General features: G+C 43.1%; 1 protein-coding gene across 2 annotated transcripts in view; it reads left to right on the plus strand.

Moving 5' to 3' along the window:
• ZNF516 (zinc finger protein 516) overlaps positions 1–27,313 on the plus strand; it is a 135,744-nt gene that overhangs the window by 4,786 nt on the left and 103,645 nt on the right. The window lies entirely within an intron of this gene.

Below are 27,313 nucleotides of genomic sequence, written 5' to 3' on the forward strand. Positions count from 1 at the left end.
ATGTAAAATTAAAAGAGCTCATTTTATCATTTGTTTGTTCCAGCTTCATTTTCACTTGCATTCTTTGATTATGTCGTCAAGTAACTGTTATTTATATTTACACAGACCAGCCAGAATTAAATATGCCACATACCACTAATGTGCATGGGTCTGAGAACCCCTGTCCCCTCTAAGTAAAACTGGACAGTGAAGTTGCGTAGGAGCCTGCCGTGGTGTCAGGGGTTTGAGAGTTGGGTTACTTGTAGGAGGACATCTTTAGTTTCACAGGAGTGACCCCCATGGCCATCTTGAATGGGCTCTGGGATGAATTGAACTCTGTAAGACTCACAAGTATTTTGGTAATTGAATTTGAATTTTGGTGTGTTAAGGTACAAGCATGTCTAATGTTTTTCTTAATTCATTAATAGGGCTTTGTTTTCTTACATTTGATAATTTGAATATACTGAAACGCCAGAGCGCGTTAACCTTCTAAAAAAATAGTAATCCCGGTGGATCTGTAATAAAACTAACCAAGAGGAATGGGAATGCCTCTCTAGAATGAAACACAACACCAAAATAGCAGGTTTAGTAGGTACAGCTTTCAACAATGCAGAGAGAGAGGTGGGAGTTCTGCTTATTTTTATTTCTGAAAGCTTTTGTTTATTAGAGTAATCTTTCCAAATGGCTTAATGTCCTGAAATACACTAGATCAAGAACTTTAACTTTGAGAAATGTTTCTGCTATGAATTGTTGACATCCTGAGAATAGTTTACCTCACCAATGTTTTCCCATTGTTATTTGTAAACAACCTTCAGAGTCTACTAATTTAGAGATTGTTCCTGGAACCCTGAAGTCCTACATTTCTAACTTTTTTTTTTTTGTAAGATGTTGTCCCAGAGACCAAAATTGACTGAAGGGAATGAGAGGTCTTTGAAAACAGGTCACAATGGGAAAAGCACTTTGTCTCCACTTTCATAAATGAAACTTTTAATTCCATTTACCTAACTTGCCCCTACAAGGAGATATTTGAGTTTTATAAGTGAAGCATTTGATGTGATTAAGTTTAGCAACGTATGTGAAAAAGGAAAGGAGACTTCTTTAAAGAATACTTTGAAATGAGGTATACTCCAACAGATGGTTTTCAGTCTTACCAAATGGGGAAAAATGATAATGTGACCTAGCAATTTACGTAGAGTTTAGTCATGGATTATTCTTGAAAAACCAGTACTCAGTGTATTGGGTTGTCGTGGATTTTTATTTATTCATTTTCCAGAATACGTGTTGGTCTTATTCATAATTTAAGAGAAGGAATCTTTTAAAAAGAATTTGGTGGGAGTGGTTGTAAGTCAGACTGGAGACTGTGTTTAGAGTTTCAGCTGCATTATACCTTAATGCTGTAGAGATAGAGACTGAAATATAAGCTGACTGCATTCTGCAGCAGGGAGCTTGTCCAAACGTGTGCACCTTCCTGTATAATATGCTTGTTTAAATGTTGAAGACATGCATTATTTTGTTTTTTACTGTATTTCGATTTAGGAGAAAAGGACTTGTGTTAATTACCTAATTAAAAGTGGTATTTCGCTTATTACTAGATTTCTAACTGAAGAAGGCATTGCTATTAAATGTGCAGGAAACACTTATCAGCTCTCTTTGGTTTTCAGCTGGCCAAATTTAACTGGAGATGTGTAGCTTTCTCAGTGATAGACGTGGATTTAATTATTAGTAATAGAACTCTAATGGAAGAAAGTTAAATTTATTTGATTAGGTAGCTGCATGATAAATGTGTGAACTTGGAAGTCACATTTCTTCAAAAGCAGACATCTTTCATGCTGTAAATGTTTATACATTTTAGTGCTTGAATAAAGCTATTCTGACACACTCAATTAATTCTTTCAAAAATGCATCTCTTTGCTGTCCCGACCCCTCTCCCTCAAAAGTTCTAGAAGCTGTGGGAAAAGTTCAGTTGCCTATCTTACTGAACGTAGTCCAAGGAATGCCCGTGGGTTTGTTCACTGCTCAGGGAGCTGGACGTGTGCCGCTCTGACTTCCTTTGCACATCCTTGCTTCCCTGAATTTGCATTTATTGCCTAGCTAGCATCCGGCAAAAAGGCCTTTCCTGGCTGCCTGTGAATTGGCACCTTGGAGCTTCACTTCCAGCATTGTTAATGGCTAAACGTGAAGGACTAATTTTATCACTGTATTTAGCTCACAGGGCCTTGGAAGCGGCCCCTACTCTGTTGTTGGGAACTGCATCTCATTTAGATTTGCATTTTTCAAGTGAATTGTAGTGTCAGGCTGTGCATCCGTTGTGGGGTCTGAGTGGGTGATGGTTGGAATACATCTCCCTGTGTATGAGAGGCACCGAGGGATGTGGAGGTTCTCGGAGGCAGATGGAGGTGGGGGCTGTCGACAAGCCTCTGTTTGTGCAGCAGTGATTATTTGGTTGTTCGACTGTTTGGTTAGGTTCCCTTTGGGCTGGTCGCTAACTGGTGGCATGAGCTGACAGTGTAGCTGTTTCTTCTCCCTCCTCTCCTGGGGGCTCTCCTCAGTCCTTCCACCTGACTGGCCGAAAGTGTAGTGGCAGCAGCCTATTGCGAGAAGGTATCTAGGGGCCATAGAGGAGACAGCATTTTTCAAATTCAAGCCCTGGCCTCAGTTCTCTCTGGTCCCAGGAACCAGTGAGTTTGGGAGTGGGGCAGGACATTCTCTTTGATAGAGGAATGACCTCTGCCCTCAATTAAGACCACCCACCACTGGATGAGAACCATCAAAATCGTTCGATTTTCAGGAGTTTTGAAAAGTCACAAACCTATTTTAAGAAAAGAATCATGTCAAATGTTTACTTTTATGAATAATTAATAAAATTAACCTTATGGGAGGAAGAGGAATAAAGAACAACTTTTACTTTGACTTTAGAATGTCTCCTGTTCTTTAAAAAGTATCTTTATTTTAAAATTAATTTTTCTAACTGAAGAATATTTTAGGGGAATGACTTAAATAGCTATAAGGAAGGATACATTTATAGGGGCTATAAATGCATCGTTTGTATTTGAGATTTCTAGTATCCACTACAGTGTATGAAGTGTATTTTAGATGGACTGGTAAAAACCAGCAGTTGCAACTGTCTGTTTTGCATTCCTTATGCTCTGCATCTGGCCACACGTGACTTGAACAGCTGAAGCTTCTCTTTCCAAAGCTAGAGCCATCATCGTATTTATGTCTAGCCTGAGATGTTTTCCAATGGTATACATTCGAATTGTAAAGAAGTGTAATTTGTGGCTCTCAACATGCCTTAAAAGTCATTTCCAAAAAAAGATCTGGCATTTAATCTTTAATTCAAATGGTACTGAAAATTACAAAGCAGGAGTAATTAGAAATACAACTATTTTTAGAAAGCAAACATGTAAATATATGTTAAGTAATGACTGAAACACAAGCAAGAGAGTAGGAAAAATTATTTAAAAGACAACTATGGTAGGTTTAGATACATCTTACCATATACTGTATTTTAACTATGTTAATTTTGGTAGATTTACTTTGTATTCCTGTTTCTGAACCTTCCCCCCCAACCTTGGTCAGGAAGTAAATAAAGCCTATAGAATCTCAGAATTTACTGGGCCAAGAAGAAATATATATCATATGTAATTGTGAAATCCAGACAATTCCTCAACTGAGTGGTGAAAAGAGGATGAGATGTTGGTGTGTTTTGTTATTTTCAAGGCAGAGGGAATCTGGTGTTTTTTTTTTTTTTTCCTTCAAAACCAGGTAGACAACGTCTCTCGCCGCCCTGGGGAGTTGCTGGTGCCGGCTCAGCCTCCAGGATGCAGCTGTCCTGTTATTTTCTTGCTTTTCTAGGAGATAGTGTGCGTAGAGGAAGATGTGGTGTTAGTTTTCAGGACACAGTTAAAGACAGGCTTAAAAATCAAGGTTCTCTATTAAAACTATAATTTCTAGTTAATGGCAAAGAATTAAAAATTTTTCAGCGCTATTAACACTTGAAGAACTCTAATCCCCCACTCTTCCCATGTGAAAGTAAAGGATATTTGTTTAGGAATTTTTTTCTTTGTTTCAGAAAAGGGCAACGTGTGTCTGTCTTTGCCATATGGTACTATTTAACCTATATTGCATGAGCTGACGAGACGCTGTGTTTGGGCATTGATTTATTTTAGCATTCGAGAATGTTCTTTGAAATTTAGTACAGTAAATGATGCATTGAAAGTTGTACAGAAAGGTCGTTTGTGGCTTTAGCAGATTCTTTCTCAGTTGATACTTAAGGGTGTAGTGAACAAGTTTCACTTTTTTCCCCGATACAATTTTTGTGAGAAATAGTTTGCCATTCAATGCTGAGTGACTGTGTTAATTCAGGAAAACATAGACTTGAATATGAGTAGTTAAGACTTCTGCTGGTTACAAATAAGGCTAAGAGTTGGGCAGGTCAGAAAGAGAAGATTCACTGTTTAGTTCCTGATTATTCTGGTGATTTTAACCTAGAGCAAAAAAGTATGTTTATTATTGTTATTATTCTTGTCGTAAAGACTTAGCTTTTGTCCCCATTTTTTTTTTTTTTAAAGAAATGAATTAATGAACAAATGGACAATCCTATTTAATAGTTCCCCTGAGCTTCTGTGGCGCGGCCCTGGAATTATCTACAGGCAGAACTGAGATGTTTTCACTTAGGCTATGTTTTGTTTACACATGCTGGTTTGGGTTTTTGGGTAGACCTGTGTTGAATTCACAGGGTGGCTCTTATGCCATGTTGCAGGAATTTATTAATATGGAACGCCACAAAAGATTCCACCTCCATTTTTAACATTCTGTATGGCTGTTGAGTGATACCAAAGCAAATGTGTCTCCAGACACCTCTCTCTTGTTGTCTCAGTCTTGTTAGCTTTAATCATCCTGTTTTCTCTGTTTTACGAAAGAAGTAAACAAATTTCTACTCATCCACATGTACAGTGTCCCCAAAGCAAGGCATATGTGGACTGAAAGGTGGGCTGGGGCTTTGCTTCGAGAACGTGAGCAAAGAGTGTGTGAGTGCACGTTGCCTTTGGTGATGCATCATTTATATTGACATTATCAGTGACACGGACAGAACATTTTTATGCCAGTTTGAGAAAATACCATCATTCACATTGATAATCATATTCCCACCAGATTTAGATTAATCATTTCAAAGCTTTTCATGTCTTTAGCATGACCATTAGCATAATGATGATAATTTGTCCCTTCGAGTAACACCAAGCATAATTTAAATTAACGTTATTGTGTTGAGTGCAGTGCAACCCCAGGTGCTCAAGTGGCTTCCTTTTTTCAAAAATGGCTTTTTACTTTTTAAAATGAGAGGCAAGCAAGATGATCTCATTCCTAAAACCAACTTAAAAAAATAAAAGTGTTAATAAATAAGTGAATTCCTAATGTAAAAGTGCTTGCCGTAGCAACGTAAACTTGGGGACAATTCTGTAGTCATGGGATTAGTGGTTTAGTGGTAGGATTAAAATTAGCCTCAGTAAATTACCCTGGTGACAGAAAAGCAGAATCTGTTAATGGTTTTACAGGAAGATTGGCTTATCAGTTATTTTCTAGGTTGATGAAAGATTATGGGCTGCTAAGAATTTGAACTTTAGAAAGTAAGCTTGATTTTCCTAATATTTACATATTTTAAAGTATAGGTATTGATTAAAAAAGAAAGTTATTACAGTTAGAATTTGGGATTTTATATGTGTGTGGGAGATGATTTACAAACCAGGTTTTTTGCTTAGCTGTGAACATTAAGGGGGCCGTCGAGAGTGTGTGTTTTAGGCAATCCTTAAATCCTGTCCAGGGGAATCTTACAAGGTGATGAAACTGCACCTTCTTGGCCCGAGCAGGGTTAGGGCGGCCGCCATTTTAGAGTATGGTTTTATATATTGTTAGGAGTGTTACATTGACTCGGTCATTAAATCCTGTCCAGGGGAATAGTAGACCATTTTGGAAAGCATTTTAGATGTTTTGGACCCACGAAAACTCCATTTAGATTCCTACAAGGTGGTAGGTGATGAAACTGCGCCTTCTTGGCCCGAGCAGGGTTAGGGCGGCCGCCATTTTATAGTATGGTTTCATATTGTTAGGAGTGTTACGTTGACTCGGTGTAATGACCGTGAAGGAAAGCATTTGCTTTCATGATTGTTTACATTTCTTTGTAAATTTACATTATTTGTATTTGGACTTGTTTTAGAAGGTTAATATAGAGAATCATATATGTGTTATAACTGCAGGAAACTTAGAGATGATTTTTGAGTGAATTCTGACATTTTACAGGTACTGAAATGCAGAAAGGTTTAATAACTGAGCCAAGGCCACAGGAATGGTGCAGAGCTCAAATCCAGGCGTCCTGATTTCCAGCTTAGCCTTTTTCTCCATACACTGTGCTGAATGCACAGAATAAGGGGAGGTGAAAGTCCACTCTGAAAAGGAACTTGGTAAGCGTGTTGTCATGCTGAGTTAGCACTGCCAAGTGTGGACCTGGCAAATAACCAGGTGTTTAGGGCAGTGTAGGGAGAGCCCCCTTCAGCTTCGCTTGGATGCTTAGAGCTTGCTCCACAGAGAAGAAACATGTTGAGTAAATGTTTGCATCTTTCCACGGGGATATCGTGCGAGTTGGGCACTGGACCAGTTGTTGCTGTCTGAGGCTGCTGTCACATGGCAGCGCTCAAGGAGGAACGTGGAAAATCTGGTCACCAAAGACCAGGCAGCTGTCTGCGCAGATTCCCAGCCCCGCAGTGGGTGCCAGGATACAGGTTTTCTTGGGAAACCCAATGGTTATCACCAATAGTAGCATACTTTTATAAGAGAGTAAATACAGAGTGTAAGTGACCAACGTGGGATACAGAAAATCCTAAAAGAAAAAGTCACCAAAAAATCAAAGGGAAAGGGGTCGGAGAAGACCAGGTCAGTTCTGATAGACGGCTGGGCCCTGAGACTCACCTTCTTAAGCCAGGAAGATGAAATGCGGGTGGGCCAGCTGACGGGGGACATTTGGCACCCATGAGTTCTCAGTGTGGTGCGGCAGATGACCCGTGACAGACAGACAGATGCCGATGACGGACAGATGGCGATGACCGACAGATGCCGAGAGGGAGCTTACCACAGGAGTGTGCAGGGAGGCGGCAGAGAGAGTGTATCATGGCAGGTGCTTTCCTCTGAGCTCAGCTTTGGTGCCAGTGGACAAGATGGCCACTAAGAGGAGGTGTTGGGGACCCCAGAGAGCTGAACCCAGGGAAGCGTGCATTCTCCTCCTTTCTTTCTCTCCGATGGTCGGGTTGGCTGGGTTGAGCTGTGTCTGCCCCGGGTTGCTGTCTGGACCTTTGCAGATTATTAAACACCTCCTGGAGGAGTCTGTACCCCGCCTGCCTTCTCCAGCAAAGCAGGCAGCTGGGCCAGGGAGCAGGTAGTTTTTCTTTGTTGTGCAAGAGCCACTTAAGAAACAGTGGCCTTTGCATTCTCAACATGAGCAAACGTAGCCAACACCCTAGATTTCTTAAGAGGAAAAAAGTTAGTGAGTTTAGAATTTTTTTTCTTTTCCTAAGAGGATAGTACTGAGTACTTTTCATTATTTACCCGAACCTATATACTAGGCGATTTTGCTACCTTTCTAGACATTACTCAAAATAGGCCAATGTAAATGAAGAAATGCAAAGACTTTTTTAATCAGTGTAGTCATTTATGGACTTCATCCTGCAGGCCGTGGTGTGAGGATTTTGGCAGGCTCATTTGAGTATCTGGTCATTGAAATCTCACTATTTGTATGTTGGTAATAATAGTTTGCTTGTTTCTACCTATTTCATTGCATGAGGGAATGAAGTGTGCACGTAAGGTCACACGTTAGATGCAGACAGATGCTCCCTAACTTACGACGGGGCTGCCTCCCCAGAAACCCCATCCTAAGTTGAAAACGCTATTAAGTCGGAAATGCATTTAATACCCCTCAGTCTACTGAACATGGTAATATAGCCTCACCTACGCTAAATGTGCTTGGAATGGGTAAATGTTAGCCGATAGTTGGGCAGGAACACCTGGCAGCGCAGGTCACCATGAAGTACCGATGTCCACCCTGGAGATCGCGGGGCTGCCGCTGCCGGGCCTGTCGAGGGAGCAGCTCACTACTTTCTGCTGACTGCCTGTGGCTTCCTCACCTGGTAAAGTTGAACAAGTGTAAGTCAGACTTTCCTAAGTTGGGACCATCTACAGTAAAATACAAACAAAAATAAAGAACGGGCAATGGAATAATAGGTCACGATGAGGGGAAAAACTGGATCACGTATGTACATCTTAGGATTCCCTCCCGTTGGTAGATGTGAACCAAAACTTAGGACGTGAGCTTTCTGGCACCTAAAACAAAAGGCAAAACATGGCCGTTGATGTGTTGCACTGACTCTCAGGAAAAAAATGTGTCAGTTCTCTCATGAAGGAAAAGCCTCTTTTAGCATTAGCGCTAAAGTAAACTTCTAAACGTTGACTTGAATACTGGTTGTTTTAATACAGGCTATATATTCTTTTTTTTTTATTATTATACTTTAGGTTTTAGGGTACATGTGCACAATGCGCAGGTTTGTTACATATGTATCCATGTGCCATGTTGGTTTGCTGCACCCATTAACTCCTCATTTAGCATTAGGTATTTCTCCTAATGCTGTCCCTCCCCCCTCCCCCCACCCCACAACAGTCCCCGGAGTGTGATATATATTCTTACATAGACAGTGCCTTCAGTAACATTCTTTTTTTTTGTTTGTTTGTTTTTGTTTTTTTGAGACGGAGTCTCGCTCTGTCGCCCAGGCTGGAGTGCAGTGGCGCAATCTCGGCTCACTGCAAGCTCCGCCTCCCGGGTTCACGCCATTCTCCTGCCTCAGCCTCTCCTAGTAGCTGGGACTACAGGCCCCCGCCATCACGCCCGGCTAATTTTTTGTATTTTTAGTAGAGACGGGGTTTCAGTGTGTTAGCCAGGATGGTCTTGATCTCCTGACCTTGTGATCCGCCCGCCTCCGCCTCTCAAAGTGCTGGGATTACAGACGTGAGCCACTGCGCCCGGCCCAGTACCATTCTTAAGGCAAACGCTATTGTAGCTTTTGCAAAGTAGTTCCTTGTAGCTACTTTGATAAAAAAGCTAAGGGCATAAGAACAAAATACAAGGTATTGAGAGCTACTTTTTGAATCACTATGACAGTATGATGTAAGTTATCAACATTACTGGTTTCCATTAAATTAGTAGAAATTTTATTTTCATTACTAATGACTTACGAACTTGAATCAAATTGGGCAAATGCCTTAATAACTAGTTCCTCAAATAAATAGCCCACCAGGACTCATTTCCTTTCAACAGACATTGATCAAGTGCTTACTATGAACAGAGCATTATTCTGAGTTCTTTATATGTGTTATTTAATATGCACAGGTCTTAGGAAACAGGTCGTAATTCCCACCCCCTTTTAATTCCCACCGAGAGGACACTGAGGCCTGCACAGGTGAGTAACTTCATCAAAGTCCCACAGCCAGGTTATTAAGCAGCCCACCTTTTGGGCCATCTCCCTGAGTGTCCGACCCTTGTCATGCTTGTTACTGTGTGTGGAGTTCATGTCATTTTGGTCTGAGCCATTTGGGATTATGTACCTTTAGAAATGACGCTGTGGGGGACCAGTGTCCCTCCACCCTTCCTCTTTCTAGATGGCTGGGGTTTCTGAAGCATCATCCAAGAGGGGCTTGGGACAGGCTGTCTGCCTCTTTGGGGTCCCCAGCCTGTCTATGGGCCTGCTCTGTTCTGAAAATAAGCAGAAGTTTTGAGTCATCCATCACAAATGAGAAACTTAAAGAGAGTGATCTAAAGAGAATTTGATGCCAAAAAAATTCCTGGGTCAGCTGTAGCCATCCCAGTGAGCTGGTGGGACTTGGTCCCGTCCTGCCTCTGACCAGGCTCAGTGGCTTTAGATCCTAGATCAGCTCGTGTGCAGTTCCCATGAAGCCCAGAGGGGCTTGAGCCACACCCTTCTCAGCTCAGAAACCTGGGTCTGTATTTGCAAAACTCCAGGGCAGGGGTCAGCAAATGTTTTCCCTAAAGGACCAGATAGTATTTGATAGGACCCGCCTCACAGCTTGAGAGCAGCCCAAGGCAGCCTGGCAGCGAAGAGATGGACTTTATGTATGGACACGTGACATTCGAGTTCCATGCCATTCACATGTCACAAAATACTCTTGATTTTGTTTTTAATACCAACCATTTTAAAATGTAAAAACCAGCCGGGTGCGGTGGCCCCCGCCTGTAATCCCAGCACTTTGGGAGGCCGAGGTGGGCGGATCACTTGAGGTCAGGAGTTCGAGACCAGCCTGGCTAACATGGCAAAACCCCGTCTCTACTAAAAATACAAAATTAACTGGGCGTGGTGACGGGTGCCTGTGATCCCAGCTACTCAGGAGGCTGAGGCAGGAGAATCGCTTGAATCGGGAGGTGGAGATTGCAGTGAGCCGAGATCGTGCCACTGCACTCCAGCCTGGGCGACAGAACGAGACTCTGTCTCAAAAAAAAAAAAGTGTGTGTGTGTCTATGTATGTGTATATATATGTGTGTGTGTGTGTGTGTGTGTATATGTGTATATATATGTAAAAACCAGCCTTAGCTCACTGGCTGTACAGAAACAGGTGGTGGGAAGAGTTTGGCCCGTGGGCCTGTAGTTCGCTAACCCAGCGCTCAAGGGCAGTTTTGCCCAAGAGAAGTACCATGCATGCTATGTCTATCACTTTACATTTTCCCAGTGATCACATCAAGAGAGGTAAAAGCAAACATGTAAAATTAATGTTAATGATAGTTTTATTTAACACAGTATATCCAAAATCCAAAATGTTAAACATGTAGATGATAAGAATTATTGCTAAGTTTCTTTTTGTTCTTTTTTTTTTTTTTTACACAAAATCTTCAGTGTCCCGTGTGCATTTTCCCTTCCCAGCCCATCCCAGTTTGGGCCAGCCCCACTTGGCAGCCTTATAGGATGGCACAGCTCTGGGGGCGCCCCACCGCAAACCGTGGCCAGGTGCCAGGGTTGAGTTGGAAATCTCCAGGCAGGTTCCTCTGTTTCTGATTTCTGCTATTTGTTTTCAAACCGGGACACTAAGGGAAGGTACATTACTTTGAAACTGTCTCTGGGGGATCCCAGCAGTTTAAGGGGAAAGGGCTCTTTTTTAATAACCTCAGGCTCTGTCCCAAGTGCCACAGTGGTGGAAGTGTCGGGGTCCTGGGTGTGGAGGGGAGGCGTCTCTTCAGGAGACCACAGGGCAGGCAGCCAGGAGGCCAAGGGCCTGACCCTGCCAGCGTTTGCCCCTCTGCACACTTTTGCAGCAGAGGGCCCTTGTATCGGTATTTCCCATGTTCCCTGCACCCAGGTCTCCACTCCTGGTGCAGCATTTGATAACTCAGATTTATTAGTTCCACCATTGTGGGTCTGCAGGAAGGAATCTTGGTGTGGCTGTGAATCTAGTTCCACTTGTGGTGTGACTTCTGGCCCGTTATGAACGCCTGTGCATCTTCCCTCCATCTGTGGGGTGAAAGGGGAAGCCAGCCTGTCCCAGGGGTTAGGAGAGGACCGTGCCCCAGAGACACCTTTGGACAATGCGGAGCTGGAACCCTGTGCAAAGGATCACTCACAGAGCAGGCAGAATTGCAGATGCAGACTGACTTGCCAGGATAATTTCAGAAAACAAGGAAATCATGATGGATTGAGTTTATTCTTTTCCCGAACAATTTCTGCTGTGGCTTGCTGAGAGAATGTGGCCCGTGTTCACAGGGACGGTCTGTTCTTTAGCAGCAGGAGCTGTAACGACTGTTGACCATTTTACCTGCCCTGTAGGCCCAAGTCAAGGCCCCTTTTATTCAAACATCCCAAAGTCATGTGACTCTTAAAATCGCACCAAGGGACTTGGTGGACAGACTGAGGTATCCTGGTGATGATTGTTCCAGGTCTGTTCTGAGAAGGAACAAAAAAGTTTTCTCTTCCCCAGTGGATCTTTTTTTGACAGAGTCTCACTCTGTTACCCAGGCATGATACAGTGGCGTGATCTCGGCTCACCGCAACCTCCGCCTCCCAGGTTCAAGTGATTCTTGTGCCTCAGCTTCCCGAGTAGCTGGGATTACAGGCACACACCACCATGCCCAACTAAACTTTGTATTTTTAGTGGAGACGAGGTTTTGCCATGTTGGCCAGGCTGGTCTTGAATTCCTGACCTCAAGTGATCTGCCTGCCTTGGCCTCTTGTAGTTCTGGGATTACAGGTGTGAGCCACCATGCCCAGCCCCACAGTGGATCTCTGAAGTGAAAAGCTGTAAACTTAAGCATTTTAATAAACTTTGATACAGAACCGAGAGTGTACTGAAAGTGTGCTTGAAATGCACTCATTTTTCTGCTTTGCTAGAAAATGTCTTTCTGCTTTTGAAGTTTTGAATCATGAATGTATATTCTCTATGTCATCTAATAATAATTTTACATTCAGCCTACAAACTGTTTAAGGGATTTGTTATTTCTATTTTTTGTAGATTAAAAATTGTTTATTTTAGAAAAGAGATAATTGTGATATAATTCATTTTGGTAGATGTTATTTGTATATTAAACCTTAAAGCTTTTTTTTCATAATTTGCTGCATTTTAGTTTTACTGCTTAACCTTGCAATATAAACAAGTTTACAAAACATTGCAACTCTTAACTTTGCTTAGGGTTGAGGAATACCTGGAGTCAAAACCCCAGACAAGGTTAATTTATCTCATCCATCATTATCGTAGTGGTAGAATAGCAACAAAATGCCCTTCCTGTTGAAGAATGAATGTTTTATTGAGATGATGGTTTTACGTATCTCCCCTCCCTGCATTCTTCATCGATGAATTTGTCACTCTGTTGATGAATCTGTCACTCTCTCGTTTGTCCTGAAGATCTGAAATATGGTTGTTGGAGTAGAAGTTAGTACACTTTCTGCTCTCCACCAGAGTTTACAAAAACACTTAAGTTTGGGGCTTTTCACTTAGGAGATCCATTGGTGGGAAAGATAACCTCTTTTTCCCTTCAGAATAGATCTGGAACAAAGTGTATTTCATCAGCCCCTTTTAAGTAGGTCGTTTATGTATAATAATTAAAAAATGGATAACAATACTGGTTCAGAAAAGCTGTTTCTCAGAACGAAGAGTGAAGTAACTCAAAGCAAACCAAACTCCTTTAAGAAGATGCTTCTTAAAGGAGATGAGAATTAAATGCAGTGTAATGAGTTTGCATTCCTTTGTTTCAGCAGGTTTTTTGTGTGTTTGTGTCTTATTCCCATGCTACTGGGAATTACAGTGAGATAAAAAGGAACCCTTTACAGTGGGCCATTTTGTGAGTGCTTGAGAATGTGTGGGGTGGTTTGGAAGCCAAGTGGAAGGGAAAATGTAAGGGGTTTAAAGTATAAAATTGCAAGAGAATCACATTTTGTTGGTGTATTTAAAAGTGCCACAAAGTAAGCACAAAAACCTGACCTTGTTTTTCCCGGACAGAACGAATCTCGCCTTTTGTCCTGTGTGTCTCAAGACTGCTGTCCAACTCAGTTTCGTCACATTTTCAAGGCTAAGGCAGAGTTAAATTGCTTCCTCATTGTGGGGCTGGGTCCTGTTCTTGGAGGTGACACTTCAGGTTACCTGTTATTCCTGCTTGTGGATCTGATGTTCAGAGCAGCAAGTTTATTATTTTCACGGAGGGTCAGTTTTCATGCTTGCTATATTAGTCACTGAAATGCTTCTTTTGATAGGTCAAATGATATTGAAACAAACTAGAATTCTGTTTCCTGTCTTACTTGTGGAATTGCAGTATCAGTGTTCAGAAAACTTACCAGACTTTTGAACATAAGATCAACTAGCATTCAAGTAGAATTACAAAGTCCAAACGATATGACTCAGCTGGGATAAAAAGTGCTGTTTTACCTTTTTTCTGTTTCAGTGACTCAGCAAAAACAGTGCTTTGGACATACACAAATGTAGGCAAATGAATATTTCTGCATAAAGGGAAAATGTAGACCTTTACTTTTAGGATGACCGTTTGTTAGTGGACCGGCCCAAAATTCTTTTCAGAGTTTTGCAAATCCACCTGAGTCTCCACCAGTGCAATTTCGTCTGTGGGTTCTTCTCTTGAAAGTGATTTAAGCCTCCGTAGCAAGTCACTCCCCACCGGCATACATCTGGGGGGCTCAAGAGCTTAGGCTGTTTCTATCCAGTCATGTGAAATTTATAGTTGTTCAGTTGCCTATGGTTCACCTAGTCAGGTGGGACCTCAGTATTACAATAAATGAAGGGGTTCTGATTAAAACATCCCTTTCTTAGACAAACCATGAGTGGTTTTGGAGGTTAGTAGAAAACTGACACAAAACTCCAAGCTTACGTTTAATCACTTGGCAGAATTTCTTTCATATTCATTTGACCACTTTGTTTAATATGCGTTAAGATGTCTGAAGTTGGAGCTTAGAATGTACACTGTGTCCTACTTTTAAATGAGAGGAATTACAGTAGCTGAGAACAATCCTATTCCGTCCTGCAGCTCCTGGATGTGGACATTTTTTTGCTGGGAAGTGAGTTGATCTGAATGTCATTCTTCCAGGGAATTAATATGAAGCTACCCATTTTAATTGCTGAACCAGAATAAAACATTGACAACTGGCACTGAAGGCCTGTTTGTTTATCTTGTGTAAGGGGATCAAGATAGACAGAGGCACTTTGCTTTTAAGACATATACAGTGATTTTTCACAAAATGGTGTGAACATGTAGGACCTTTCTTTTCATACTATAAAAGGAGATGATGGTTGTGGAACTCACTGCAGATTAACTCATTACTTGGTTTTCCAGCCACAAATTTGTGTTGGTAATTTAGTTACAGCCAAATACTTAGGGCAACATTCTCCTTGCCCAAATTAAACCATTTCTTTTCAGATAATTGTACAAAGTGCGTAGTTAATACACGACAGAGTCTTCATCATCTTGGCCATCGAGATATTTACATTCGAAAGAGGAAATTGCATTTTGAGGAAAAAGTGTGTGAGACATTTCACAACATGAGTGTAAGTTTATTTTATGCAAGTGACTATTGAGCGCCTGCTCTATGCCAGTCACTGTATTAGGCATTTAAATACATTCGCTTGGTGAATGTACTAAGATCTTTAAATATATACATTTTAAAGAATTTAAAATGGTACAATGTTCTATGAGTTTTTCTGCAACTAATTTTTTTTTTAAATTTTGCATAACATTTCAGTGTATTGTCTTTAAGGCATGTGTAGGGTGCTGTTGTGTGTACACACCCTCAGTGATTTCCAGATGCCCAGTGCCCAGTGTGGCCAGAGCAGGGACCCACTGGCACAGATTTGGTCTGTGAGCAGCCAGCAGGAGGTGCCCATGTGTGCCAGCTGGCTGCTGCCCTGTGGAGCCGCCTTTCTTTGTCCTGTCTCCTGTTGGACATTTGGGCTGCTATCAGCTTTCTCTTAGCGTGCAGGGAACTTTTCTAATATACGACTTTGTGCACTTGTGGGAATATTTCTCTAGGATGGGTTGGAATTTTGGGGATGGAGGAGCATTTTAATTGACAGATACTGCCAAATTTACCAGCAAAGATAACAAAGTACCATTTTACGTTCCCTGCAAAACTCAGTGCTTTCTCTTTGTCATCGCTTGATATCATCAATCTTTTAAGTCTTGGCCAACTTAATAGAGGAAAATACCATTGCATTTTAAAAATTGTAAGTGATTATGAGGATTTCTTAATGTTTATTGCTCACTTTATCTCTCGTGAATCACCTGTTACTTCGTCACATTATCCAGTGTTATTCATGATTTGTTGATTTATAAGAACATTTTGTTTATTGGGGATAATAGTGTTTTGCTGATGAGTTACAAATATCTTTTTGAGTAACTAGTTTTGTATCTTCCATCACATATGTTTTCCAAATACAGAAAACATTCAGGTAGCCTATATATGAGTTGTTTTTTAAAATGTGTGAACGATTTCAGGTGTGGACTTGACTCATCTCTCACATTTGGGTGGGTGGAGGAGAGAGCTCTGGTTTCTTGCTTACATATTGGTTTGTTTACATTTTTTGTCCCTGAGTGAATTTTGGGCAGTTAGATTTTATTAGAAAATTATTTTTTCATCCATATTAACAAATGTATTAACCTAGAGTTTGAAAAACATTGTATGATTTTTAAAAATTTTCCTTCTGTCTGTGGTTATTAGACCTAATTCCCCCCAACCTCTTTTTTCTTCTTGATTAGGCCAGCTAGTTATTTATCTCATTCATTGGGGTTATCATAGAGCCAATTATTGATTTTGTGAATCAGTTTTACTGTAGTTTTTCTTATTTATTGTTACTCTTTAAAATTCAAATTTAAGGGTTTTATTATATTTTTGTTACTGGTTGAATTGAATATTTATTTTTAATTGTTGTAGCAAGTAATTGAATTTTATTTTAGCTTTCCTGTGTACCATACATTTTGACACTGGTACTTTGAAGAGACTTTGCAGTTTCACTTTGATTTCTTCTTTGTTTCAGGAGTTGTTACACAGAGTTTAGAATTTTCCAAATGGCCGAACTTCTGTGAGTGTTGTTTTTGTTTTTGCTTGTTGTTAATTTTTAGTGTCATGGTACTGTATTATGGAGCTCCTGGGACCTGTACTGTTTCGAATTTATGGAACTTTTAGAGCCTTCCTTGTGGTTAATATGGAGGCATTTGATGTTCTATTGCCAATTTAGCAAAATGGCAAATTGTGGAGTGTGATACTCATATATTAGATAAGCCTTACTTTATTTTTCAAGCTGTCTATTTCTTACTACTTTTGCTTACTTAAACCACTATGCTTATGAGAGATTTGCCAATTCTTCCACATCATTTTTCTCTGTTTGTCCTTCCAGGTATTCACTGTAGCTGTCTCTAAATGCATTTTATTCTGTGTTTGTGTTATTCTGTGTTATTTGACTTAAAAGTGTAATATAACTACAGCTGGGGGAGGGGTGCTTTCCTGTAATCCCAGCTTCTTGGGAGGCTGAGGCAGGAGGATTGCTTGAGCCCAGGAGTTTGAGGCCAGCCTGGGCAACATAGTAAGACCCTGTTTCAAAAAGAAAGCCACACACACACACACACACACACACACACACAAAACCCAGTATTAGGACAATTATATCTTCTTTGTGAGTTCTACTTTACCATTTATGATTATAAGATAGCTACTTTTTTTTTTTTTTTTTTTTTTTTTTTTTTTTTGAGATGGAGTCTCACCCTATTGCTCAGGCTGGAGTCCAGTGGTGCAATCTCAGCTCACTGCAAGCTCCACCTCCCGGGTTCACGCCATCCTCTTGCCTCAGCCTCCCAAGTAGCTGGGACTAAAGGTGCCCACCACCACGCCTGGATAATTTTTTGTATTTTTAATAAAGATGAGGTTTCACCGTGTTAGCTAGGATGGTCTCCATCTCCTGACCTCGTGATCCGTCCACCATGGCCTCCCAAAGTGCCATGATTACAGGTGTGAGCCACCGCACCCAGCCAATTACTTTTGTATAATTGCCTTTTTTGACCACACATTGAACTTTTAATGGTATTTTTTTTCCATGTTGCTTTTGTTTGTATTTTTCTGATATATTTTTCTCTACGTGTCCAGCTTTTCCGAGTTCCTTAGTCATAGGTGTTTTTTTTTTCTGCAGAGAGGAAATAGTCAATTTAATTTTTAACCCTATCATGGAGTCTTTTTTTAAATAAGTGAGTTTATTCCATTTATATTTATTTCTGAAACTGACTTACTTGGTCTTCTTTCCTAATTAAAGAAAAAAAAAACTTTTGTGCTTCCTCGCTTTTTCTTCTTTTCTCTTTATTGGAATATGAATTACATTTCTTGTCCTTTAATTATTCAAATCAGAAAGCATATGGAAAGCATATAATGCTTTTGATTTCACTAGTGGCTATATTAATAATGTTTTCTTAAAGCTGTATTTCTTAATGTATCAACATCGGTAGTAATACAATTTGACTTCCCCTTTGGGAAAGAAGTTAGAACACTTCTATTACCTTCCTCTTCTTTCCCCATCTCCTCCCCCTCCCCACATTGCTATTGTCATTCCTTTTTTGGCTGTTTTTTTTTTAGTCTATTAGTGTTAATTTATTATTTTTACATGAGATAGTTTTTATTTCAAGACATGTAAGGATCACATGTTTATTTTATGTGTAGATCACAGTTACTTGGATGTAATTCTATTTATATTTATTTCCTTGCTTACTGGATTTAGTGATCATTGCCGGATTTTATCATTGCTTTTTCTGCCTGTGAGGTCTTCATTTGGAGCCATCCTGTTTGACCGGATGACCTTTCCAGGTTGCTCTTTTTTTTTTTTTTTTTTGGAGACGGAGTCTCGCTCTGTCGCCCAGGCTGGAGTGCAGTGGCGCAATCTCGGCTCACTGCAAGCTCCGCCTCCCAGGTTCACGCCATTCTCCTGCCTCAGCCTCTCCGAGTAGCTGGGACTACAGGCGCCCGCCACCACGCCCGGCTAATTTTTTTGTATTTTTAGTAGAGACGGGGTTTCACCGTGGTCTCGATCTCCTGACCTCGTGATCTGCCCGCCTCGGCCTCCCAAAGTGCTGGGATTACAAGCGTGAGCCACTGCGCCCGGCCTCCAGGTTGCTCTTAAAAGACTCTGGTGAGGACACTGGTCCTTATGGAGGAGCTAGCCTGAGCTGGGTGAGAATCCAAGCAGCAGAAAAGTGGGTCAGAGCCTAGGAGAGCTAAGAAAATTTCATGTTGCTGAAGCCAGAGGTGCATACACGTGTTGCAAGTGCATATGTGTGTAAGTGTGCCTGAGTGTATGTGTGTATACAGACACGTACATGCACGTGTGAGTATACACACGTGTAAGTGCGCCTGTGTATAGGTGCACATTTGCACGTGTGCCCGTGTAGTGAGCCTGTGCAAGTGCACACACACACGTGCAAGTGTCTGTGCACATGCCTGTCAGGGATGGCAGGGGTGTCTGGGTGGTAGCCAAGAGCTGATGTTTGAGAAGCCGTTAAAGACATCATGACTGTGAATTGTCTTGAGGAATATGGACTCCATCCCAACGGCAACGGAAAGAGGTGTTGTGGAGGGTCCCTCAGCCAACCTGCAGCAGGGAGGAAGCGTCACAGGCCAGGGACACTGACCAAGGGACCGGCAGAAGGTTTCTGAAGGGAAGATGGTTTGATGGTTCAGAACAGGAAGAGGATGGAGATCTGGGCTAGATTTGTGACTGAGAAACTGGAGCAGAGTGCCCTGATTCTGACTTGGTTCATGCTGGAAGGTCTAGAGTCTGTAAGACTTGGTCATCCCTGGGTGCGTTGAGAGGGAGGGAGGGTGCAGGGCAGCTGTTGTATTCCTGGGTAGGACTCTGCAGGGACACATTCCTAGTGGGCGTGATGTCCTGGAGCGAGACATCCAGGGTAGACAGTTCGGGTGGGGCCGGAGTCCCAGAACAGCTTCCATCTGCTGTGGGTGTCTTGGGGACACCTGCAGTGAGATAGGTATCTTAGGGTGTTTAGCCTCCATGGACTGGCAGCATGACTGCGTGCTGGACCCGGCTCCTGGGGGAAGTCGGCTCCAATTCTGAGATCTCCCATTCAGCGATGTGATAGGATCTAGCGTGACAGGATCTAGTGAGGCCCCGACTGGTGCCTGGCTGAGGCCCAGCTGTCCTGTGTGGAGTGTTTCCACCAGTGGTGGCCTCTGGACACCAGAAATGCTGTTCACACTGGCCCACCGCAGGTCAGAGAACTTCTGAACTGGAAAAGGCCTCCCAATTTGTCCATTACAAATGATACATTTCACAGATGGGAAAAACGAGGGCCAAAGAAGAGAATGACCCATCTAAGGCCACATGTCTGACCAGAGAAACGAGAGTTGGCCCAGGAATCAGTCTGTGTCTGGGGTTGCTTCCCTCTCTTGCCAGGTGTTAGAGGTGATTCAAGAGCTGCGGCAATCCATTCTGTCACCTTTTTCGGGAAGAAAGTAAGGCAGAAAAGTCCGTGAAATAATATGTCTTTTTTTTTTCCGTGTGGAGGATGTGGAGGGTTTGCTCAGTGTAGTAATCATCTGAACGGATATGCCAGATATGCATACCTTTAGAATTATTCCTGACAAGTTTTTCATAATACCATCTTTATCTGTGTTTTTTATTTCTTCTGCCCAACAGATTGGTGAGGAGTACTGTAAATCATATTTTTGATGTAGATAAAAGAAAGTATCTGAAAGGTGTTTTTAAAAAATTAATCCACTTACAAAAATATCTTTGAAGAAAGAAAACTGCCTAGAAAGGAGAAAGGAATAGAAAAGAAATTTAAAAAATCAGGTTTTTGTGGAACCGTTTTTCTTTTTTTTCCCTCAGCCACCCGAGTAGCTGGGACTACGGGCGCCTGCCACCACGCCAGGCTAATTTTTGTTGTATTTTTAGTGGAGACGGGGTTTCACCGTGTTAGCCAGGATGGTCTTGATCTCCTGACCTCGTGATCCGCCCGCCTCCACCTCCCAAAGTGCTGGGATTACAGGCGATAGCCACCGCGCCCAGCCCTGTGGAACCGTTTTTAAGTGCAGGGCAAGCCTTACAGTATGTAGGGATTTATAGAAAATCATAGATAAGAAGTCCTTAATGAATTAGGATAGAGCTTCAGTGCTTTTGGCCAAGGGTGGTCGTAAAATGTTTGCAACAAAAATCAAATGGAGTAAAATTCTCAGAATAAACCAAAGAGCGCAGAATAGGGTTTGTATGGAATTTCCAGTGAGGAAGAAGTGGAACATTCCAAAGCTCATTTATATAAGGGCTCCTTGGATCACAACAGTGCAGTGTCCGTTAAATGTTGCATCTAAAATAACTTCAGCTTGGAATTTCTTAAGCAGTTAGTGCAAAAAGAGTAGCTCTGTTAAAGCATACTTGTGTTGGGTAGACATATTCCCTTAATGGAACTTTTCTGTATATATATGAATTAGAATTGTATCCTGACCACTTGTGATTTGTTCCAGATCTAAGTTAAAAGTTGGGGGGAAAACCCCAAGCAAAGGGAACTGCACATTTGTTGGCTTAGATAACTCAGCAGTTAATGTGAAATGTCAAAGCCGGGTAATCCACAAACAGGCGGTTCCAAATCTGAGAACGTGAAAACTGGCTCTCTCATCTAGAAAAAATTGTTTTGGTTTGTTTTGTTTTTAAACAGTTGATGGATTCTGGTGGTGACCTCTGACATCCTTATTTGGGATAATACCATTTAAAGATGAACATATTTCATGCAGTTTTAACAGTAGATTATTTACTTAACAATGCCTTATAAATATTATCTCATTTATATTTTGTAATGGTTTCCTGAGTACAATTTTAAAGCATTTCAAATGATTTTAAGCATTTAAAACCTATACTTTTTGTTTTTTGTTTTTTATTATGATAAAATATATGTAACATAAAGTTTGTCATTTTGGCTATTTTTAAGTGTACAGTTCAGTGCTTGTATTGGTTTTTTATAATTAATGAATATTAGTTGAAAGAAACATGAGGCAGCTCTTGTCTGCTTTTCTGAGTACAGTGGTTTAACCTTTCAGATTCCAGGACTTTCTAACGGAAGAAGATAAAAATAGAAAATGAAGTTTTGATTTAATCCCAACATTAAATTATATTTTTAAAAATATTAAACTTTTTGGTCAGAAGACTAAAGTTACCATAATTTCTTTTATCTAAAAAATGAGTCTCCTCCCTTATCCCAACCGAGTAATTTTAATTTCTTCTTACACTAAAAGAAAACTCTTTTATCCTGAATGCAGTAGTGGAAACTATTACTAGGTCTTCGGTTATTTCAATGTAGAAAGGAAAATATGTAACCTAAAAATCATGAGTGCCTTCTTTTCACTGTCCATTTTGTGGAATGTATACATTCAGAGATATTTATTAAAACTTATTTTTAAAAAGCTCTCTAAATATAAAGATATAATGAGTGTGGCTTTTTTAGTAATATAAAAAATAGGACTGCAAATCCTTAATAATCATATGTTTGGGGTGTAATTTTGGACTGGTGATTTCACCACACTGCACAGTTAACTAATTTTATATTTTGCTGGGAGAAGGCAAAAACTTTCTTCCAGTAAAGGGAACATTCACACACCCTGATTTGACTACCTCGGTTATTTATATTCAGGCGTACAGAGCTAAACATGTAGAAACATCATGACTTCATTACAAAAACCAAAACTATTCAAGAATGAACGTTAAATGCCTTTAAAAGCGGTCTGGGAAGTTGGAGACATTAGAACTCTTCAGACCTGGAGGCTCTCCCCAAGTGCTTCTATGTAGCAGTGTGGTTTAGGGGTTCAGGACCTTCCATTGTTGAAGGACATGTAATATACAATGGAGTGGTAAAGTCCTTGCAACACTCTTTGAGGACTAAATGAGGAACTGATGGGGAAGATGGCTCAGCATTTTAAGTTACTCCTCTCAAGTGAGAGTTTTCAGGGGTGTCAATTTTTTGGCTTCCCTGGGCCACGTTGGAAGAATAGGAACTGTCTTGGAGCACACATACAAGATACTAACCCGGCCGGGCGCGTTGGCTCACGCCTGTAATCCCAACACTTTGGGAGGCCAAGGTGGGTAGATCACTTGAGCTCAGGAGTTTGAGACCAGCCTGGCTAACATGGTGAAACCTCGTCTCTACAAAAAATACAAAAAAAAAAAAATTAGCTGAGTGTGGTGGTGCACACCTGTAGTCCCAGCTACTCGGGAGGCCAAGGTGGGAGGATCACTGAGCCTGGAAGGCAGAGGTTGCAGTGAGCCAAGGTTGCACCACTGCACTCCAGCCTGGGCGACAGAGTGAGACCCTGTCTCAAAAAAAAAAAAAAAAAAAGACACTAATGATAGCTGATGAGCCTAAAAAAAAAAAAAAAAAAAAAAAACCAGCAAAAAACCTCATAATGTTTAAGAAAGGTTATGAATTTGTGTTGGGCTGCCGCGGGTTGGACAAGCTTGGACTTTAAATTGCCCAGAGAGTGAGTGCGGTTTTCTTACTAAACGAGCACGGGGCTGCTCCAAATCACAAGTATTGTAGGACACTGCCAATCTTAATTTTGATATCTCTAATTTCAGAGAAACGTAAAAAACACATTTCTATGTACATAGAGAGCAGAAGTTCTCTGTTTCTCAACCTTTTTGATCCATCAGAGCCAGGGAATCTCCTGGGGTGCCTTGAGTGGCCTGAAGTGTTCAGTTCTCAGATAGGCACGGGCTGGCTGGGGTGTGTCGGCTGCTGCGGGGAGTCCCACAAGGCCGTCTGTCGCGTGCTGTCTGTGGGGAGGTCTGGAATACGCCGCGGCTACTCTTGCTTGCAAGGCTGCCCGGGATGACAGTGGGAGTTAGCAGTCAGCAGATAGTGAGTGGAAGCACTCATTTCTGTCCTTCGTTTATCACTTTATACTTATATGTAGCTGCCCTGAGGGGGATGGGATGCATGTAGTTATTCGATAACTGGACTTGAATTTATTTGGTAAAAATAACTCAGGAATCGAACGGGCTTACAGTTTGAACATGCCTGCAAATGCAGGAAATTGCTAAACTTCTGCTTTGAAAATGAGGCAGCCCATGTAGATTGCAACATGTTTTTGAGGTGTGGCCTTTGAGTGGGCTGGGGCTGTTGTCTTTCTCAAGATCCCAGTTAGGAAGGAGCGGCAGGGGCTCCGCTCTGGTTTGGACCTTCCCGCCACCAGCCCTTTCTACGAAGACTTGTTGTCCCCTCCTTGACCAAGCACTTACCTGCAGCCTCTGGGAAAGCCCAGCACCTGTGGACGCTGTAATTCCAGCACTGCCCCTGAGGTGGGCTTAACATCTAGTTAGGGCGAGAGAGATCTTAGGGGGTAGAGCGTTTGCCCAAAGCATTTCCTCTCTGGGACGAGAGACACGCAGGACTTCCTGCCAGCCCGGAGGGACTGTGAGCTGCAGGTTCAGCGAGGCCACGGCTGCCTCTGCCTGATTTTACTTCCCAGAGGCCAGCGTCTTCTGGGTTTTGCCTCTCTGGGGCCCCCTGCCTCCCAGGGCCCTTTGCCTGCACCTCTGGATGGTCCTTCCCTGTGAGGCTGCAGAACCAGGGTCCTGCCCCAGGGTATCCCTTCCCGTGTTTGCTCCCCACGTTCACAGCCCGTGGCATCACCAGCATAGACTCCAGGTCCTAGTGATATCCTGGTGAAGGGACTTCTGTGTCATCCTGTCTCCTGTTATGTCAGCTGTGTGTGTCCCAGCAGGGATGGCCCTCGTGGCCCCTGTGCATGTCCAGGGTCTCTTCTCCGCTTTTCCAGCCCCCACTGTAGGCATGTGTCCCCACTGGGTGTCTTCCCTCACACCCATCCCAGGCTTGGCAGGCAGGCACCACTGCATCCTGTGTGCCACGCTGTCTAGACAGCCTGTCCACAGAATGCCTTTCTCCTTGACTAGATCTCCTGGAGATGTGCGGCCCTGGCACCTGCAGGGAGCACTTGGGTCTGGCTGTGCCAGCCAAGTAGCCTCTTTGGTGTCCCTGCCATCCCACCTGGCTTGGTCCTTCTGGGCCTCACAGATGCTGGTAGCCTGGTGAGCGTTCAGAGCCTCGGCCTCCAAGGCCAGCATCCTGTCCGCGTGGCAGCATGGGTGCACCATTATGGGAACGGGGAACTGACAGAGAGACCTGAATGCTGTTCTCAAGGGGCAGGAGGTCCTGAGACTCCCAAGGGAACGGAGTCTCTGGTGCAAGGGCCTGCCTGGAGCAGTGGAGAGCGAGGTGGCCGTCCGGGTGGGATGGAGTCCATCTGTGAGAAGCACCGTAGGAGTAAACCCAGTAATTAGTGTCGTAAATCAAATCTCTCCCAGAGCCTGCATTAACATCACTCCCAAGGGAACGTGATGGTGTCCAGTATGGCTTAGACCGTCGCCCAGGGACGTTAGAAGTAGGGGGAAGAAACAGTTGATCATCAGAAAATGCATCGAGAGGACGGCTTGGGGCCTCTTTAAATTGAAAATGGTGCGTCTCTGCCCAGCAGAAGTTTGAACTGGGAAGTGTGTTGAACAGAAGGGTTTGGGCGCAATCTAGGCGTTCCCGGGATTTCGCTTTTGCTGTCCCAGGAGCCCATCTGGGAGCCTGTGCTGCGCTCGGGTCCTTCTCCCAAGTCCCTCCTGGTCCCTGACGGCTCCTTGGTCTGTCTCTGTTTTCGTGACCGTCACACTTCTGAGGAAGACTGGCCGGGTGTTTTGTGGAACCCATAAGTTCCAGGTCCTGGTGACGTCCTGGTGCAGGGACTTCCGTGCCCTCAGTTTGGGTTCTTGCGTGTTTTCCGATTGGTTTAGCCCAGGGTAATCGTTCCCGGGAGGAAGACATGCAGGGGAGAGGCCCTTCTGAGCACAACACATCAGGGGTTGGTCTTGTAAACATTTATTCGTATTTTTGCCTCTTTCCAGCCCTGCCTTTGTCTGTTACTGGTTAATACATCGGAAAGTAAAGGTATAAAGTTTCTTCCCTGTCCGTCCCTGCATCCTGGAGCATTTCTCCCATGTGCTGTCCAAGGACGCCGCAGGGTAAGCCTTTCTCAGACACAGATTGGCCCCCTTGGCCCAAGGGAAATAGATTTTTAAAAAGGCCTCTTTCTCCTTCGAGCTTCCTTGACTAAAGAATCTCTCCTCTTCTGCTGTCGAAGAGTAAGATCTTTTCTGTTTCTTTTGCCCGGTTCCACCTGTAACTGCCAGATCTGAAGCTGGTGTCCAGGGGCAAGAAAGCGTCTCTGGACGCGCATAACCCAAAACCTTGGTCTCAGCCCCTGTGGCCTGTGGAAGAGGGGAAACTAAGCCAGAAAATAGCTTGTGCTTAGTTTAAGAAACGGACACATGTTGAAGACACGGTGTGCGGCAGACAGCGTGGATGGCCCCACCGTTGTGGTGCACGATGCATGCCAGCCTTGAGCTGCGCGGCGAGCCCTGGGCCCTGGCGGCTCCACTTGAGGTTGCCTGAAGGTGAGGAGGGTGGAGCTGCCCTCGTGGGATGCACGGCTGTATCCCTGGGGTCGCATTCCAGTAGTTTCTCCACATCACTAAAGATACTGGGGCTCTAGCATCCATTCCCACTTGGGCTCCTCCAACCGCATAAGGCTCCCATGATACATCCCCTACCCTTCAAAAGATGCCTTGACTAAATCATGAAAAAAAGGAGACTTTTTAACCTTTCCATAAGTGAGATGGCCAGGCTGGGGGTGCCATGGAGGCCCTGCAAGTCCAGGAGGCCACTGTCCCCTGTCACTGCGCATCACCCTGCCTTTCCACATAGGTCTGGGGACTCTGCAGCTTTGTCCCCATGACTCTTGGGATTTCCCAGTGATGCTTCTGAGATTTCTGAATGCTAGCTTGAGACAGCAAAGGCCCCAGTCATGCCAAGCTACGTGTGAGTCCCACTTTTTTTTTTTTTTTTTTTTTTTTTGAGACTGAGTCTCTGTTGCCCAGCCTGGAGTGCGGTGGCGTGATCTCCACTCACTGCAACCTGCGCCTCCTGGGTTCAAGTGATTCTCCTACCTCAGCCTCTCGAGTAACTGGGACTACAGGCACACGCCACCACACGCCACATTTTTAATGTACCTTTAGTACATGAAAAATTTTTAATGTACTAAAAATTTTTTTGTAGTTTTAGTACAGACGGGGTTTTACCATTTTGGCCAGGCTGGCCTTGAACTCCTGACCTCAAGTGATCCACCCACCTCAGCCTCCCAAAGTGCTGGGATGACAGGTGTGAGCAACCGCGCCCGGCCTTGAGTCCCACTTCTGAGACTGTAGATGGAGAAACGTCGCGTGATGCCGTAAAGAACGGGAAGTGATGGGGAGATCGTGTTTCGGTGGATCTTCATCTGTCTTTTTTCCTTTTGAAAAGTGTGTAATTCAGGACTGAGAACATAAGCTTTCAAGCACTGCTTATTGCTCATGCAGTGGAAATGGTTGATATGAATATTTTGCAAGTGTCCGTTTTAAAGCTTCCTGTCAAATCCCTTTGGAATGACTTTCAAGTCTAGCGAGAGCTGTGCCACACCCTGAAACATTCGGGGATTCTGTGGTCCCAGGTGTAAGTGGGACACCGATTTCAGTGGGCACGTCTGCGTTGCGGTCACAGACTGGCTCCCCAGTCCCCTGGTCTGTTTTGTAAACTCAGATGCTGTGGGGGAGATGAGTAGGTGGTGCCCCACAGACCCATCCCCAAGAAGAAGGAGCCACCCAGGGGCCTGGCGTTTCTGGCGGTCGTCAGTGTGATGTGCACACCAAATGCAGCCCA

The sequence above is a fragment of the Nomascus leucogenys genome, chromosome 4, assembly GCF_006542625.1.
Source record: "Nomascus leucogenys isolate Asia chromosome 4, Asia_NLE_v1, whole genome shotgun sequence".
Lineage (NCBI taxonomy): Eukaryota > Metazoa > Chordata > Mammalia > Primates > Hylobatidae > Nomascus > Nomascus leucogenys.